Source organism: Pimephales promelas, chromosome 10, assembly GCF_988280905.1.
Source record: "Pimephales promelas chromosome 10, fPimPro1.hap1.1, whole genome shotgun sequence".
In the NCBI taxonomy this organism is placed as follows: domain Eukaryota; kingdom Metazoa; phylum Chordata; class Actinopteri; order Cypriniformes; family Leuciscidae; genus Pimephales; species Pimephales promelas.
Genome location: NC_142778.1, coordinates 23,836,885 through 23,852,783, shown reverse-complemented (window position 1 = coordinate 23,852,783; position 15,899 = coordinate 23,836,885).

Sequence of the window (15,899 nt, the reverse complement as noted above, 5' to 3'; positions counted from 1 at the left end):
CTCCAGGGGCTCTCTCTGGAAGGTGTCCATAGCAGGGTCTGAGTGTGCTTTGCAACACTAACTTGGCACCACGGGGCAGGAGGTGCAGGAGGTGGCTCGGTAGAGTTTTTGGACTGCTGGCGATAGAAGAGTGGTGAGGATTCTCTCCTCTGACTGCTCTCCGGGCCCTCTTCAGAGATGAATGAAACTGCTCTTTTATTGAATATTCGGGTAATGCTGGTTTTTGAGGCCAGCGGCGGAACACAAACAGAGGTTTTTTTCCACCCGGCCCTAAAGAGGAACTTGAGAAATTCAGGTGCTGCTCTATTTACTCTTTAAGTCACAAAACAGTATTTATTTTTTCCAAAAAAAAAAAAAAAAAAAAAAAAAAAACTCTCCACTTGCTTTATCAAAGGCCACATTATTATAGGTCACTGCAGTGCATATTATTATTATTATTTTTTGTTTATTTTATGATCACACTATATCATGATTTCAGTTTTATTTCTATATGCACAGCCCTAATTTTTACCATTGTTTTCTAGATCTAAGAGAAAACAACAATGGTGCCATTTTACTGGTAAAATTAATCTAGTTACAGACAAACTAGATTGGTACTCAATAACTCAAAACTCATCAATGCAACTAACAGAACGCTAACTTGTTAAATTTCAATTGCATTCTGATACAAATTAACTATCACAATATTAAAACAATAATTCTAGTATTAATATTGTGGAAATCAGGTTAAAAATAATTAGGTTCTAATTTAACAAGAAAAGCTGAGCAAACAATGACGTCTTTATTACCTGGAAACAGCCGGGCTTAGCGGTGCTGTCTGTTGTTATAAGCTCACATGGCAGGTTCTAGGTTACGCTAAATGAGGGTCGAAGGTAAAGTGCTCACCTAGACAGTTGTTTATATTTCCAAATTAAAAGTGGCGGCTCCACATATTTTGATATGCCCTGGGTCCTTCAGCCTCCATCTCTAGAATAAATGAGTTGTCTGACTCTCTCTCTCTCTCGCACTGTTTTACTGTCGATCTGTTTCACGTTTTAGCTGATTCCTCTCTTACTCCCTCTTCGAACAATAAGGCTTCTCTTGCTCTTTCGTAGCGCAAGTATGGATGGAGGAGATGGTTGTGAAAAGAAGGCTTGTGACTGGCACAGCAGTCTGTGTCTAAGCTGGTCTCGCCCTTCGGAGCACGCTGGGGTTTCATGGAACGCTCCTTATTGTGCATGCTACAACTACAGCTCCTAGCGAAGCCGTTGGCTCATTAAACATTCATAAAGCAAAATCTGTTTTGCCTTTCTTTTCCTAAACACCAGCCCGGCTTCAAAGAGAAAGTGTGAAGGAGACCTTTCTATATTTATAAGTCCTTATACAAATCCCCCTTCTGCTTGAGCAGTGGAGATATGAACCATATGGGGCCAGAAGGACTTTTGCTCTGATGAAGACCCTTTGCGCGCATTAAAATTTAAAATGGAACCAGGCATCTGTGTCTTATTCCGACTAGATTTCAAGGCAAAGGCTTCGGTCTACATTCGCTGCCTGTCATCCTAAATTGCCCTCAACACCAGGAGACTGGCAGTTCAAACATGTGTTAGTAGGCACAACAACATGTTGAAAATGTATGAAAATGACCTGGCTTGCCACTGAGGAACCAAGAGTGAGCGTTTGCAGACAAATGAGAGCAAAACTACAGTAAAAATACAGATTAAAAGTGTCTCTGCTGTGTGTCAGCTAATGATAACTTTTGGTTATCAAAATTGAATGTCAATAGTGGTAGCTTTTGTTGATGGTGTTTTATTCAATTTAAATATCTAAATGTTAGTAAAAAATACACTTTTAGATGTCAATATCCAATAGCCATCGGTTATATTTAATTTTCACTGTAAAAAATGTGCGATATAAAGTCCACCACAGGCAAGTTTGAAGAGAACCCAAGTGCAGTTTATTTACAAATCAAAACTTGATCAAACATAAAACAAAAGCATGGCGCAGCATGAAACTCAAAACCTAACAGTGAACATAAACATGAACTAAGACATTGACATGAACTTACTAACAGTGGATACAGGAAACAATACTTGGCAAAGCCACATGGCAAACATGAGGGCTTAAAGGAGTAGTTCACTTAAAAAAAAAAAAAAAAAAAAAAAAAAAAACTTTTGCTGAAAATGTACTCACCCCCATGTCATCCAAGATATCCATGTCATTCTTTCTTCAGTCGAAAAGAAATTAAGGTTTTTGATGAAAACATTCCAGGATTTTTCTCCGTATAATGCACTTTACTGGTAACTAAACGGTTCAAGGTCCAAAAGACAGTTTCAGTGCAAACTGTTCAAAGGGCTTTAAATGATTCCAGATGATGAATAAGGGTCTTATCAAGTGAAACGAATGCTCATAAAAAAAGAAAAAAGAAAAAAAAAAGTTTGGTTTTATAAGCTCAAATGGTCGCCTTGCTCTGTTCTGTGATGTGCGTTCGTGACTCTCCTGTTCAAACTCGATTATCAAAATGAACAAATCTTTTTTGTGTCATTTGGTTCATTCAACGAAGATTTGTATGAATATCTTTTGATGACATAGGGTTGAGTAAATTATCAGCATTTTTTTTTAAAGTGAACTACTCCTTTAAATACAAACAAAACAAATGACTAGACAAGGGACACCAGTAAACATAATCAAGGCAATCAACCAATGACAACATACACATAAGACAAGGGAACACATGGCAGGATCACATGACTAACAGGTAATCACAAGTAATGGCAACATGTGTTTTTTTACATTGGTGAAACACATTTAAATGTTCAGCGCTTTTATAATTTATACAAGACTCAACAAATTTTTAAAGCCAGTTTATTGTAATATAATTTAAGTTGATTGTAATAATTTAAGGCAGCAACTTTTCGTGAGTGTCGCTCACTCTGAAGGTATCTTGAGTAAAACTGCTTTATATTTAACGAGGCACATACAAAAGACCTGAACTTGGGTGCATTTCCCAAAACCATAGTTGCTAACTAAGAGGGATTTTACACTGGGCTGGTTTGCTGCGGTCCGAACCCGAGCGCATTTGTTCCCGGCGCCCCCCGCAGCGTTGGTCTGGTTTCATACTCAACTTGATTCTATCGAACCCTGGTGCGTTTGCGTGCATCTTACGTCATCGCAAATGTGCGCGGCGCATGGTAGAAAGCAGAAAGTGGGTAAATATTGTGGGTTTTTTTCATTAATCTGCTGCTATTATGAGCAGTAGAGTGAACAATACAGGTTTATTGTGCGTGTGTCACATAAGGTGGACATCTGCTGCTTGCAAACGGACTCTTTTGAGGAGACATCCAAATGTGTTGCTCTGATTTCACGCACAACGCACGAATACACTGCAGGCTCACGCTCGCTCGTATCCAAGGTAAATCATCAACACTATCATCCCTTACAAGTGTTTTATTTAACTGAATACATCACAATAAGCTAAAACTCATGCGCAGGATAATTTAAAGTGCACGCCTGAATCTTTGTTGCTTTCACATTCACGCGAACCCCGACACGGTTCGGAAGCAACCGAACTCAGACCACCTCCTCTAGGTAGTCTCAGGTTCGGTACCCCAGTGCACACCCGGGTCCCATCACAGCGTTCACATTAGCAATTTTTCATGCGAGCCGTGCCCCGTTCCGAACTAAACTGCCAGTGTGAAAGCCCCCTAAGTTAGCAATGCAATGCAATTTCCTATTGCCAAGTAAGTTGCTAACAGTTTAGCAACTATGGTTTTAGGAAACGCACACCAGATCCAGAAGCGATGCAACCTGTTTTAAAGAACACATAAGTTTGTGGCGCAAACAACCCCCAATTAAGATCCTCAGAATCACTTCAAATTTACAGGTGTGTTGGATCAGAATTGGATTTCAACTCTGCAGGTGTAGATCTCCAAGAACAGAATTGGGCACCCCTTAGTTAAACTATACAGGTGTGCTGTAATATTTGGAAAAGAAAAGTGGATCAAATTTAATCCAGTAATAAGACATAACAGCTGAGAGAAATCATTATTACTGGTCTTCAATTAAGTGCAAGTTACTTTAATGTTACTTTAACATGACATGAGCTTTATACTGATAGTGTTCAAAACTAGGGCACATCTACACTTTTGTAAACAGTGTAAAAAATATAAATTGAACTTAAATGTATATAGGTTCATAACCTAAACATCCTGAACACATTCAATGCACAGTACGTGCATGTGTGTAAGAAGCAAAAGTTACTTTAGCATCTGTGTATAGAGTTTTTTTTTTTCTTCACCAACCTTCTCTGTTAGCCACTAACATGCAATAGGCTCTATGCACAACTTACTTCCGCATTCTGTAAAACAGATCGCATCGCTTCCGGTCTTTTGTATGTGCTTCATAATTTTTTTTTGCGGTTTTACTCAATATAACTTAAAAGGAGCGAGCAAAGATTAGCATAACCAATGTCCCTCTCATGTGCAGATTGATATTTAAACGTTATATATTTTTTATTCTTCACAGTAACATTTAGATATTTAAATAGAGTAAAATGCCAATAACAAAGTGAACTAGTTAGGTTAGCTGATTACCTTAAAAATCAATAGATATCGTAGTCAGTTCTTACGGCCGTAAACACTTTTTCTGCCAAGCGGATGTGATGAGACCCGTTTTCCGGTTTGGTCACATGACGCTCGGCATAAAGCCTATACATATTTAGTTATAGACCAAATAATCCACATGCACAGTATTACATCCACCAAGCTGTATGCATGCCATAATTCAAAAGTTTACATTTTTAACAAGCACTATTTCTTTCTGAAAAAAAAAAAAGGTAGAGAAGCGCACCTGACACATTCTGAAGCATCTACACCTCTGTTATCCTTAGACCAATAACCTTCTCTTTTTTATTTCTACCATCAATCTATATTCTGAAGTCAGTCATTCTCCTCTAGGGAGCATTCAGGGTTGTGTGGCAATTTCCTCTTAGAATAGAGTGAGATGAGAGAAAGACAAATGTAGATCTAAAGTGCTGCATTATAACACAATATATCATTACACAGTCTTAATACTCAGCCTTAATTTATGAAGTTTACAGCCACAGTTTCAAAGCTGGCTCCATGTGAACTGCAGAGACACTCACAAATTGTAATCATGTTAATGCACATTACATTTAACAATGCAGATAAACCTGCAGGCAGTATGCGAATGTTGTCATGTGGTGTGCCATGCTATACTTGATAAAGAACATTAAGCTAATTCTTTTATTATGCATGCATAGACACATATTAAAAAATGACAACAAACAATTTAACAACCCTTTACAATGAAGGCAAAAGCTGAATAAGAATGATTCAAAACTTAGTGATGAAGTGAACTTAGTGCACTATGTTGTCCCGAGACAAGAAATAGCTCATCTTACCGACACGTGACAGAGATGCACATGCAGAAAGGTATATATATATATATATATATATATATATACACAACGCATTCTCACCCCAAGGCGTCACCTTTGACCATGCTTCAATATTTGACGTTTTAGGCGCCCTTTAGCGTCACTTACATGACGCGATCCTATGGCGTCATCTAACTGACGCTAAAGGAAAGCGTCTGTTAGAGGACGCGGTTAGGTTTAGGTGTGGGGTGGGGGTAGGGTACACGCGATCCTAGGGCGTCATCTAACTGACGCTAAAGGGCGCCTAAAGCGTCAGATATTGAAGCATGTCCAAATGCTTCCCAAGGCGTCAGTTAGGTGACGCCTTGGGGGTGAGAATGGGCTGATATATATATATATATATATATATATATATATGTTTGTCAAAACCAATTTAATTAGGCTCAAAATGCATTTTTTTCTAAAATGGCAGCTGTGGAATATAGTGTAACATTATCCTAACATTATAAATCAGCCACCCAGATCCAAGCTTCAAACAGCTCAAGTCCTGTTTGTATGCGGTTTGTGTTTAACCTCCTCTAGTCTCTAAAAGAGGAGGCTTAATCATTTATGGACCCCCGCAGAGGGCACCAAGGCTGACTTCTTCGCATCATGCCAACCTAGAATTGAAACAGCGGTGCGCTGAGAAATCCTCAAACATGAAATCATAGTCAGCTCAGAGGAAAGTACTGTTGCTGGGGATGAGATGATAGGGATGAGATGATATTGGACAAAAAGTGCTGTTTGCTCGCTGCACAAAAGAACATTCTCATGAGTAGCTTTAGATGACTGCAGTTTAGACAGCTTATTTTAATTACACCTGTATGAATTTCATCATATTGACCGATAACTATCCAGCTGACACCTTGAAACGCCTGCAGTTGTATGCCACAGCAGCACTTTGAAAAGATGAAACTAGACAGTCATGTGGTTGTGGTGCTGGTTTGCGTCTCCCAGAACTGTGCTTCACAGTGTCAGGATAACTCGTGCATACTAAGCACTCAAAACAAAAAGCTGTCAAGCCTTCAAGACAGACTTTGCCTGAAATCCGAAAACAGCAATACAGCACAAATGAGACGAAAGATGATTTTTGCTTGCCCTTACTTTGTGTGTGTGACTGTGAAAAGGGGAAAGAGGGAGAATTTAAGGGAACAAACTGTGAAAAATACTTAGAGCCTAAAAGAGACCAAGACAAAAGTCAATGGCAGTTTCAAATGGGGAAATATATGTTTTAGTAAACTAGGGGATGCAAGCTAGTAGATCAAAGTCATTTATAGGCAGCTGTTTGGAGGGACAGCGGAAATAGTAGCTGGTTGAAAGTGGCTAATTCATTACAGAACAATAATGCATATGCTTGTGCCACCTGCCCACAGCATCCGAACCGTGAGAGGCAAACGAAAACGACTTTCAAATCTAAACCGTGACTAAGACAATGAGAGAAACAAAGAGAGACTCCCTCCCCAAATTCCTGCTGGATTTGTATCTGTTTCAATAGCTTTGAGTGTAGGCAGACATCATATCCAGGCACAGTCAGGAATTAAGGTCTTAGCTGAAGGGTCTGTTGTCTTTCCTTTTCTGTGACAGTTTCTGCCGAAGAGATTATGGCTCAGTCTCCTTGGAGGGAGACTATTAAATACACAGTATTCACATGCCCCAAGAATTCATTTCCAAATCATATCAACTCAGTGTAATTAAATCTGACTAATTAAAGAGCAGGGAAATGTTTGACCCCATGACACTTGCTTAAACTAGAATATATATATATATATATATATATATATATATATATATATATATATATATAAAAATATATATATATATATATAAATCATTTTTATCATATCTGTTTTATTTTATCATATATGATAAAAATGATAAATATGACAAAAACACAGAACGATTGTTAGCAGGGCTCTAAATTAACCCGTCAAACTAACTACGACCAAATGCAGGTTACATTTCTTTTTTGTCGGGTGTTACTAAACACTTACTAGCCAGTTTGGCAGATGATGCATGAGGCTTTGCTGTCATTTATCCCCTTGGCAGTACTTCCTACATTTCCCATGAACACTGTGTCGTAATGCTCCATGATGACGTTTCATACGAACATTGGCTGAGCACAGTTTGAACTGAAACCAGCATAAAAAATGATTATGGAAACTATGGAGCTTCCCCCAGAAAACACAAGGAAGATGAAGAACGAATGGAACCAGAGCAGGGAGCATAGACTGAAAGAGGAGGGAGCTAGTAAAGTAGATAAAGTAAAAAGTTAAGATTAAACTAAATGCGGCGGTGGTTGGGACAGACTTCTGGGTTTAAGTTTAAATGTCGCTGAACAAAAGATACGTTACTTTTTTAAAGTTTAAGGTATTTGTTATTATTTCTGAACAAGGTTATACATTAGGCAGTATACACAAGTTAAGCTTACCATATATCTTAAGGTTTTCTTTTAGTTGAAAACTTTAAACAATATGTGTAAACAAAAAATATAAACAACAAAAGCATTTAAGCTCAAGTAGTGCTGACGGGGGAAAATGCAAAAAGAAAAAGAAAAGGAAAAAAAGCAGACTGCAGACTATATTCTGTTCTGCAGGCTATATTGTTCTGCAGAACAGAACAATATAATAAAATGTATAAATGAATCCATAGAGGGAACAGAGGGAACAGACAGAACGTCCTGGTTGCGTATGCACCCGTATGGTTCAGTTTAAGGGAACTGAACTGGAGTAGAATAGAAGGCGAAGGGGAATGGCACAGCAAGCCGACACTTGAACCGGGCTCATGGTGAAACAATGCATTCTCATCCTTTAACGTCATATAGAACGCTATATGCAAAAATGGCGCTATACTACGCACATGTCACCCGTTATCGTTAATATAACACGCGCTGTGAGGGCTAAGTTTAGGTGTGGGGTAGGGTCTGCGTGTCATATTCACGCTAAAGGACTTATGACATCTTGGGTGTGTTATATTAACGATAAAGGGTGCCATGTGCGTAGTATAGCGCCGTTTTTGCATATAGCGTTCTATATGACGTTAAAGGATGAGAACGGGCTGGGTGAAACTGGCTTCAGGAGAACGGAGCCCACGGAAGCAGCGGATGAAACTAGGTGTTTCCCAGCCCCCAACTCTAGAAATCTCTCAGCAAAGCACTCTGTCCACACCCAGGCGGAGCACACACTCATTATAAAGGAGCTCTATAACACCTAAGAGGACATAAGCATCTCAGATTTTTTCACCGAATTGAAGGCAGCCAGCCACCATCAGTGGGCCAACTTTGCTTGGAAACTGCCTTCTCTCTCTGCTGAATCTAACAGATAAGAGCTGGTCTGAGGTCTAACCGCTATAAAGTGGATGGACAGAGAAAGCCAGGGCTGGATCTGCCTCCTCCTGGGCAGCGCTTACAGGCTCACCACCTGGAAGAGGTAGGAACCTTGGGCACAATCCAGGCCGGGGTCTCATGAGAGTATGTAACGCTTTGACCAGGACAGCTCTCACAAAGTAAATAGAAGAAAGAGTTTAGAAGCGTAAAGGCTGTATCACACACATTTAATGGCAGGTAACCCAGGCAACGCGATCCTCTCGCACACGAGAGATTACTCTTTCAGCGTCACAAAATAAAACTAGTGTAACAAAAGTATATAAAGATGTAGAGCACGCTAACATCTACGGTGGATCTCACTCACACTCAACTCAACGTCATTAAGCATAGCGCAAGTCTTGAATGACGTGATCATTCTCTTAAAGGGCACACTGCACAATAATGTGATGCATGTAAATACACAGTTTTGTTCGTTACAAGTAGCCAGCCTGAACTCCAGACACAATTCGTTGACTGAAAGCAAGCAAGTCCCTACCCTCTAGTAGAGACCATGCGAACAGGAAAACTGTATACACCAAATTTTTAACTCACTGCCTGCAGTGGCTCAGCGGCGTTCTCTGCAGTGCAGTTCCACCAAAGATAAGGCCCACAAGGATAAAGAGGGGCGTACGGTTACATTTTCCTTAGCTCCCTCAGGATCCTGACGATCAGGACGTGCTTTCCAAGCAACTGCATCACAATGTGCGCCAAGACAGCGGCAACATCATTTTGAGGGTGGAGGAACAGTCTACTCCACCCAACTTGCAGGAAAGAGAGTACTGAAATAATCGAAAGCTTTCAGGATTTCCTCACTGAGTGAAGACTCACTCAACGAATAGGTTCCACCTCTAATTCGTAAACACACTACCTCTTTCCTAAGGGGTGCTCGCAGAAGTGATGGTAACTACCACATGTTCCTGTGATGGGTGCCATCGTGCCCCGTCCCTTAAAAATGTGTTCAGGGGAGGTTAGGTGGGGTGTCGAGGGGAGCAAGGTCTGTTTGGGCCAAAAAGGGGCATTCAACCTGCTTCATTCCTGACCTGGCATAGTAAGTGCAAGCGACAGGCGCACAAAAGACAAGAGCACTGCTCAACACTACATGTGAAGATCACTGAGCTTCTGGGGCCAGTTGCACCAACAGGGCTTACGCCTGGTCTTAAGGTAAGTAGGTCTTAACTCAGCATTCTAAGTCCGACCTAATAGTTACGACTGTTGCACCATCCAGGGTTAAGCCCTCTTCTCACTAAGACCGAGCGTAAATCTTACGCCTAGTCAGTAGCAGGCGTAAAGTCAAATTCTAGGCATATAATAGCTTTAATAGGCCTATCCGTTTTACGACAGATAATGAATCGTTAAAATGATTTGTTAATAACGGTCAAATCTTCACTGTCTATTGCGACTCTGCTACGGTTTCATTTTGAAATTCTCGTCAGCGAAATAAAGGGGAAACAAACAATATTCACAATATTGTGTCTAAAAAGTAACTCATAATGTTAACTTATTGTTAATTAACTGTTGTATAAAATAATAACATTTTAATAACATAATATGATATAAATTTATCATACAAAAACTTATTTGGGGACATACCTATAACTGCAGTTACGCATCAAGCAGTGAAAACAAGCACGCAAAACAAATGTCAGCTCGCAGTGCCTCGTCCATAGTTAAAGGTGCAATGTGTGAAAAAGTTGAGTATCTATTAACAGAAATGCAATATGACATCCATAACTATGTTTTCAGTGGTGTATAAAGAACTTACTTAATTAACCGTAATGTTTTTATTACCTTAGAATGAGACATTAATAGCTCCATAACCGCGGGAATCCCCTTCTATGAAGGTCGCCATGTTGTGACGTCATATTCCTACCGTAGCCGAACGCGAACAAACAGCTCTACAGAACGCGTTTCATCACTACCTTGAAAGAGAAGTAGCGGAAAGCTGGAAGCTAGCCTTACACTCCGTGAGTAGTGACTTTTCCCTTGTGAGTGGTGTAAAATATGTAGTTGGGATTGTTTCATGTAACTTAGTTCTCCCTCGCTGTGTTATGGGTTTGTTATGTTGGGGATAGATGTGCTGTTACGTTCGTGAGACAGCTGATGATTGTCATTGTCATGTCATTGACCGTAAAACAGTACGTTACAGGAATCACTAACCCGTCGATAGAGACTTTTAGATCACTAAAGTCGATCACGAAGAGTTTTCAAAATCAGAGAAAAAAGCCTATTGTGTGTAGTAAATAGTATCTATGGGATGCGGAGATGACATGATTGTAACAGCGCGCGCAGTTCCGACCTTTGGACTCATGCGGACGAGTCCCAGCTCAGCCACAGTACAGCTCATATTAGCCAGCTAAACTACCCTGTTAGAAAAAATATATAGCTGCTCCCTCGCTGTATTATGGGTTTGCTACAGTATGTGTGGAGAAATGTGCTGCTGGTTACGTTTGTGAGACAATCAGCTGATTACTATTATTATATTAAATTATATATTAAAACCCTTGATCCTCACCTGACTATGGCTTTGTAAACAGTATGATGTGGTTTATAATGGACTGTGGTACAGAAACAGTGACAATGTTACACACTCTTGGCTTACTCTGGCTATTCTCTGCTGTCTCAGCCAACGAGATGTTTGTCCCGTTTTAGCAACCGTAGCTTCTTCGAAAGGGAGGGGTGAGCAGTGGGCTGAGCCCTTAGTGCAAACCTGGTGCAAACTCGCAACCGAACCACTAGATGTCGCTAAAAATCACACATTGCTCCTTTAAAACAATGATTACAATATCATCATAGACGATACATAGCGTACACTCCTAAGCACATAAAGAATGAACTTACAATTGAACTGACATTTATTACCAACGTTCTTCTACCTCTCCTCTCGCGTGCAGGAGACAGACGTAATGCTTCCGCGAATGAAGCGAATTGTCACGTGCTGACTGTACAGCTCTATTAACTTTAATATCTCAATGTCAGTGAAATTTCCTTTCCTTTTTCTTTGATCCTCCATTGATACGGCTTCAATTTAACCAAACAGCGTAAGATAGTTTACAACGTAACCACAGCAACGCACGCTGCTAAGCAACCACTATAGTTCCGTGGCCATTCACAGGAACGCGCATCGCTAAAACCAGGCGTAGTTATGCTTAGGCTTAAGTTTGGTCGGTGCAACCGACGTTAGGTCAACTCTAAAGACTGGTCTTAACTAAGACCTACTTAGCAGTTAGGACCAGGCTTAGTAAAGCCCTGTTGGTGCAACTGGCCCGGAGCATTTCTGCTCAACACCTGAGTGTGATGAATATCACTGAGCTACAGGAGTATTTCTGCTCAACACCTGAGTGTGATGAAATTACTGAATTTGAGCAGGCGCCAGACGACAACGAATCGCAGACGATTTTTAGGAGGCTCACTGGGGAACGCATTTCTCCAGAGCCCTGGGGCCAATTGAGAGCCAGTGTCTGTCCAAGGGTTGTCCGTTCAGACAGAAATAACAACTGGCAGAGGGAGAACTCTGGAGAGGCAAACAGATGTTACTGTGCGGCCTGAGAAAGTCCCTGCCCAGCTGGACTGCCAGGGGATGGATTCTCTACTCTCCCTGGCCTAAGCTGCCGTAAGGCTCGTTGGCGGCACAATAAGCAGGCCGGAAGAATGAAGGATCCTCAGAAGCTTCTGACTCCAAGGAGGAGGTGACGGGCGAGTTGTGAGATGCGAGGGAAGCATAGCACAACGGTCTTGATCAGACCAGTACCAGCTCACTGAGCAACGATGGCTCAAAGTGAGGGGAACTGCAACAACTCGAGACACAGATGCCAATGCAGTTGGAGGTCACCCAGGCCTCCGTTAAAGAATGCCCTTTATACATGGCCCCTCAGATGGTGATAGTGGACCTTGTTCTAGGAGCGGATTGGCCCGGAGAAACGAAAGGTCTGATCACAGACTGAGGGTTTAGCGGCCGGAAGGCCCGGAGGCGGCCCGAAGCAGGGTCTGAGTGTGATGCATGACACTTACCTGTCTCCAAAAGATGGCCAGGGATGCGTGCAGGCAGATGACCGGGTCCTCGAACCGCACCCAGCTGCCATGCTGGCGAACTAGAGGGGGTTGAGGGGTGCAAGGCTTTACAGGATCGCACACCGCCAGACTTCCCCACTTGGGACCTAGGAACAGAGGAACGACCCAAAGCACTATGTAATGTTACTGGCTACATTACAATGCAAGAGGTCAGAAGCTTTAAGTCATTAGAAAGCATGAACAATTCTGCTGCGGCTGGGTGCAAGACTTAAAATCTCCCAAACCTGTAACGCTAAACTGCGCGAGTTTAGTCATACTTGATGTTTCAGGCCTCATTCATATGTGGAAATAAATTTGATATGAATCAGATACGTGCATTTGCACTTCTGTCAAGCGGACAGATCGGACATTCAAGCAGTTTCTCTAAATAAAGCTGGCTAGCATTGTTATTTATAGTTTCTCCCTATAGAACCACTTTCATTTCTCTTCCTTCTCCATATCTTCCAAAGAAACTGCCGTGTATCGCTAAAATGTAAACAAACATTAAGAAGTGCTGTCTCTCTTTCGCTATTTCTGGAATGTTTAGTCGCGCATCTGTGAAGTTCTGAAGGCGTTGCCCCTGGCAACCAATAGCGTCTCCAATCATGGCCGACTGGCTCAGACCCCGCCCAAATCGGCACGCGACTCAATAGAACCATATAGAGAATGGTAGAGCCAAAGATAGAAATATAGGTATAATCACAGATTGAATCACTAACAAAGTGGTAGAACCACACACAGACAGACATAACTCAAGAAAGAATAGTAAAACAGAAATCATAGAACCAGGACAGAAGATAGATAGATAGAGAGATAGATAGATAGATAGATAGATAGATAGATAGATAGATAGATAGATAGATAGATAGATAGATAGATAGATAGATAGATAGATAGATGCATAACACACACAAATTAGGAGGTTGGAACTGCATAATACACACACACACACACACACACACACACACACACACGCACGCACACACACACACACACACACACACACACACATACACCAAAAGTGTTACAGCCAGCAGCATCTGCTCTTCCTCTGCCTGGGGTTATGCTCCTGACTTTTTATAGGATTATTATGCTTGCAGGCACACAAGCTTGATTAGTTTGATATGAATGCAAATTAATTAATTATCATATTAAGACAAAACAAGATTGAAAGTCAATTTTATGTCCCCAGGAGTTCAAAAGGAATTGACAGCCTTGTCAACACAGGGAGGGAAAGCATGTGTGCAGATGAACTGGAGAGCAGCTGTGTTTGTTCTTCAGTAACTCATCTTATCCTTCCTTTAAAAGCAAATCGAGTGACATTTTGCTGAACTTTGAACAGTAATGGCCACAGTGAACTAATGAATGTCATACTGATCATGACATTTAGCCTCTCTCTAGTATTAGTTCTTAGTGGTTCTTAGAACCTAACTTCTCACCTTAAAATGACCAATTCAATAATCCATCGCTCTCAGTGTTACGCTTCTCCATATAAATGCATAACATTGTAGAAATAAATGGTTTTATAAGTAACAACACAAATAACAAACAATTCACATTATTCACAGTTGCATTTCATTCTTAGAAAATTCCCCATTAAATGTTCTTTCCAAGATTGATATGACATTGTTTATTTTAAAGATTTCATTTCAGACTTTCCATTGTAGAGAATGTAGTTTCATTGGATATCCTCTCTGAAAAAGAATGAAGTAGCTATGAAAGTAGCTTGACTATTTCAAAGGAAAGTAAGCATGTCACTATCTGAGTAGATGCTTGTAGATGTAGATAATCAACCCTTGCTAAGTTTGGCTCCCCTCTGTTACTTGCATCACATATAACATCATTTAACAAAGTGCCAATGTCAAAATGTCAATGAGCAAAGCCCAGTTTGTTGACATTTTACTATAGATTAGCACTGCAGGCATACGGAATACATCAATATTCTCATAGAAGTGATTCACCTCAGATTTTAAATTACCCTCCATTAAAATGTTTGTTGCAAATTAAAATGTTAGTGACCCTTATAAATGGAAATATAAATTGGTTTTATTGGAGCATCAACCAATCAGTAAAATACATTATTCTACTCAACATTATTTTACAGTAATCAAGGGTGTGACAGTAGTCAACTGGAGGTTATAAATGTACCCCCTGATACATGATACAGTGAAAGTAAGTGTGCTACTGAGTGCAATGTATTATAATGTATGCCTGGGCCAACTTAAGAGAATTTCCAATGCAACTTTCAGAGAATTATTAAAATGCCAGATTATTAAAATGTCATGCTGTTCTTTTCTACACAACTGAAAAACATAGTGATCAACGAGGGGGTAATTCAAATATTAATTTAAAAATATATAATAATAAAGTATTAATAATATTAACACTTTGTCCTAGTAATAATAACAACAACAACTATTTGTCTGAGCTACTCTGTGGTCTGGTGATCAGAGACTACCCAGATCATGGTTAAAGAATGAAGGAGACAGAGCCTTTGTGATTGCTGGCCCTAGGCTGCCTTCCGGTTTTCTATCAGTGCGGCTCAATCTCTAACTGTTTTTAAATCCTCTTAAAATCTTTTTTTTTAAGTCATTGTGATATTTTGCCATGAATTTGTGGTTTGTCCTTGTTATTTATCTTGTCTATTGTTCAGCACTTTTGTCAGCCCTGATTGCTGTTTTTAAATGTGCTATAAATAAATGCAAACTTGAAACTTGACAACATAACAATATTGTTAATACTACTAGACGGTAGGCAAGTATCACAGGAATAAATTACATTTAGAAATATATTTAAAACATAAAATAGTTACTTTTATTTTTGAAATAGTTACTTCTCCCCTTTTTAAAGTAAATACAGCCTTAGTAAGCATAACAGACTCCTTAAACCTTTCCAGACAAACACCCTTTCACAGAGAGCAATTAATTTGGCTAAAGGACCTCATTACACGGGTGACTAGGTCATCGAGTTTCTCTCCTCCTATTGGTGGGGAATGAAGATGAAGGAAGCAAATCACTTTTTTTCTCCCTCACTCTGATTTCAGGAATTTGACACATTGTACCCAATGACTCCAACTGC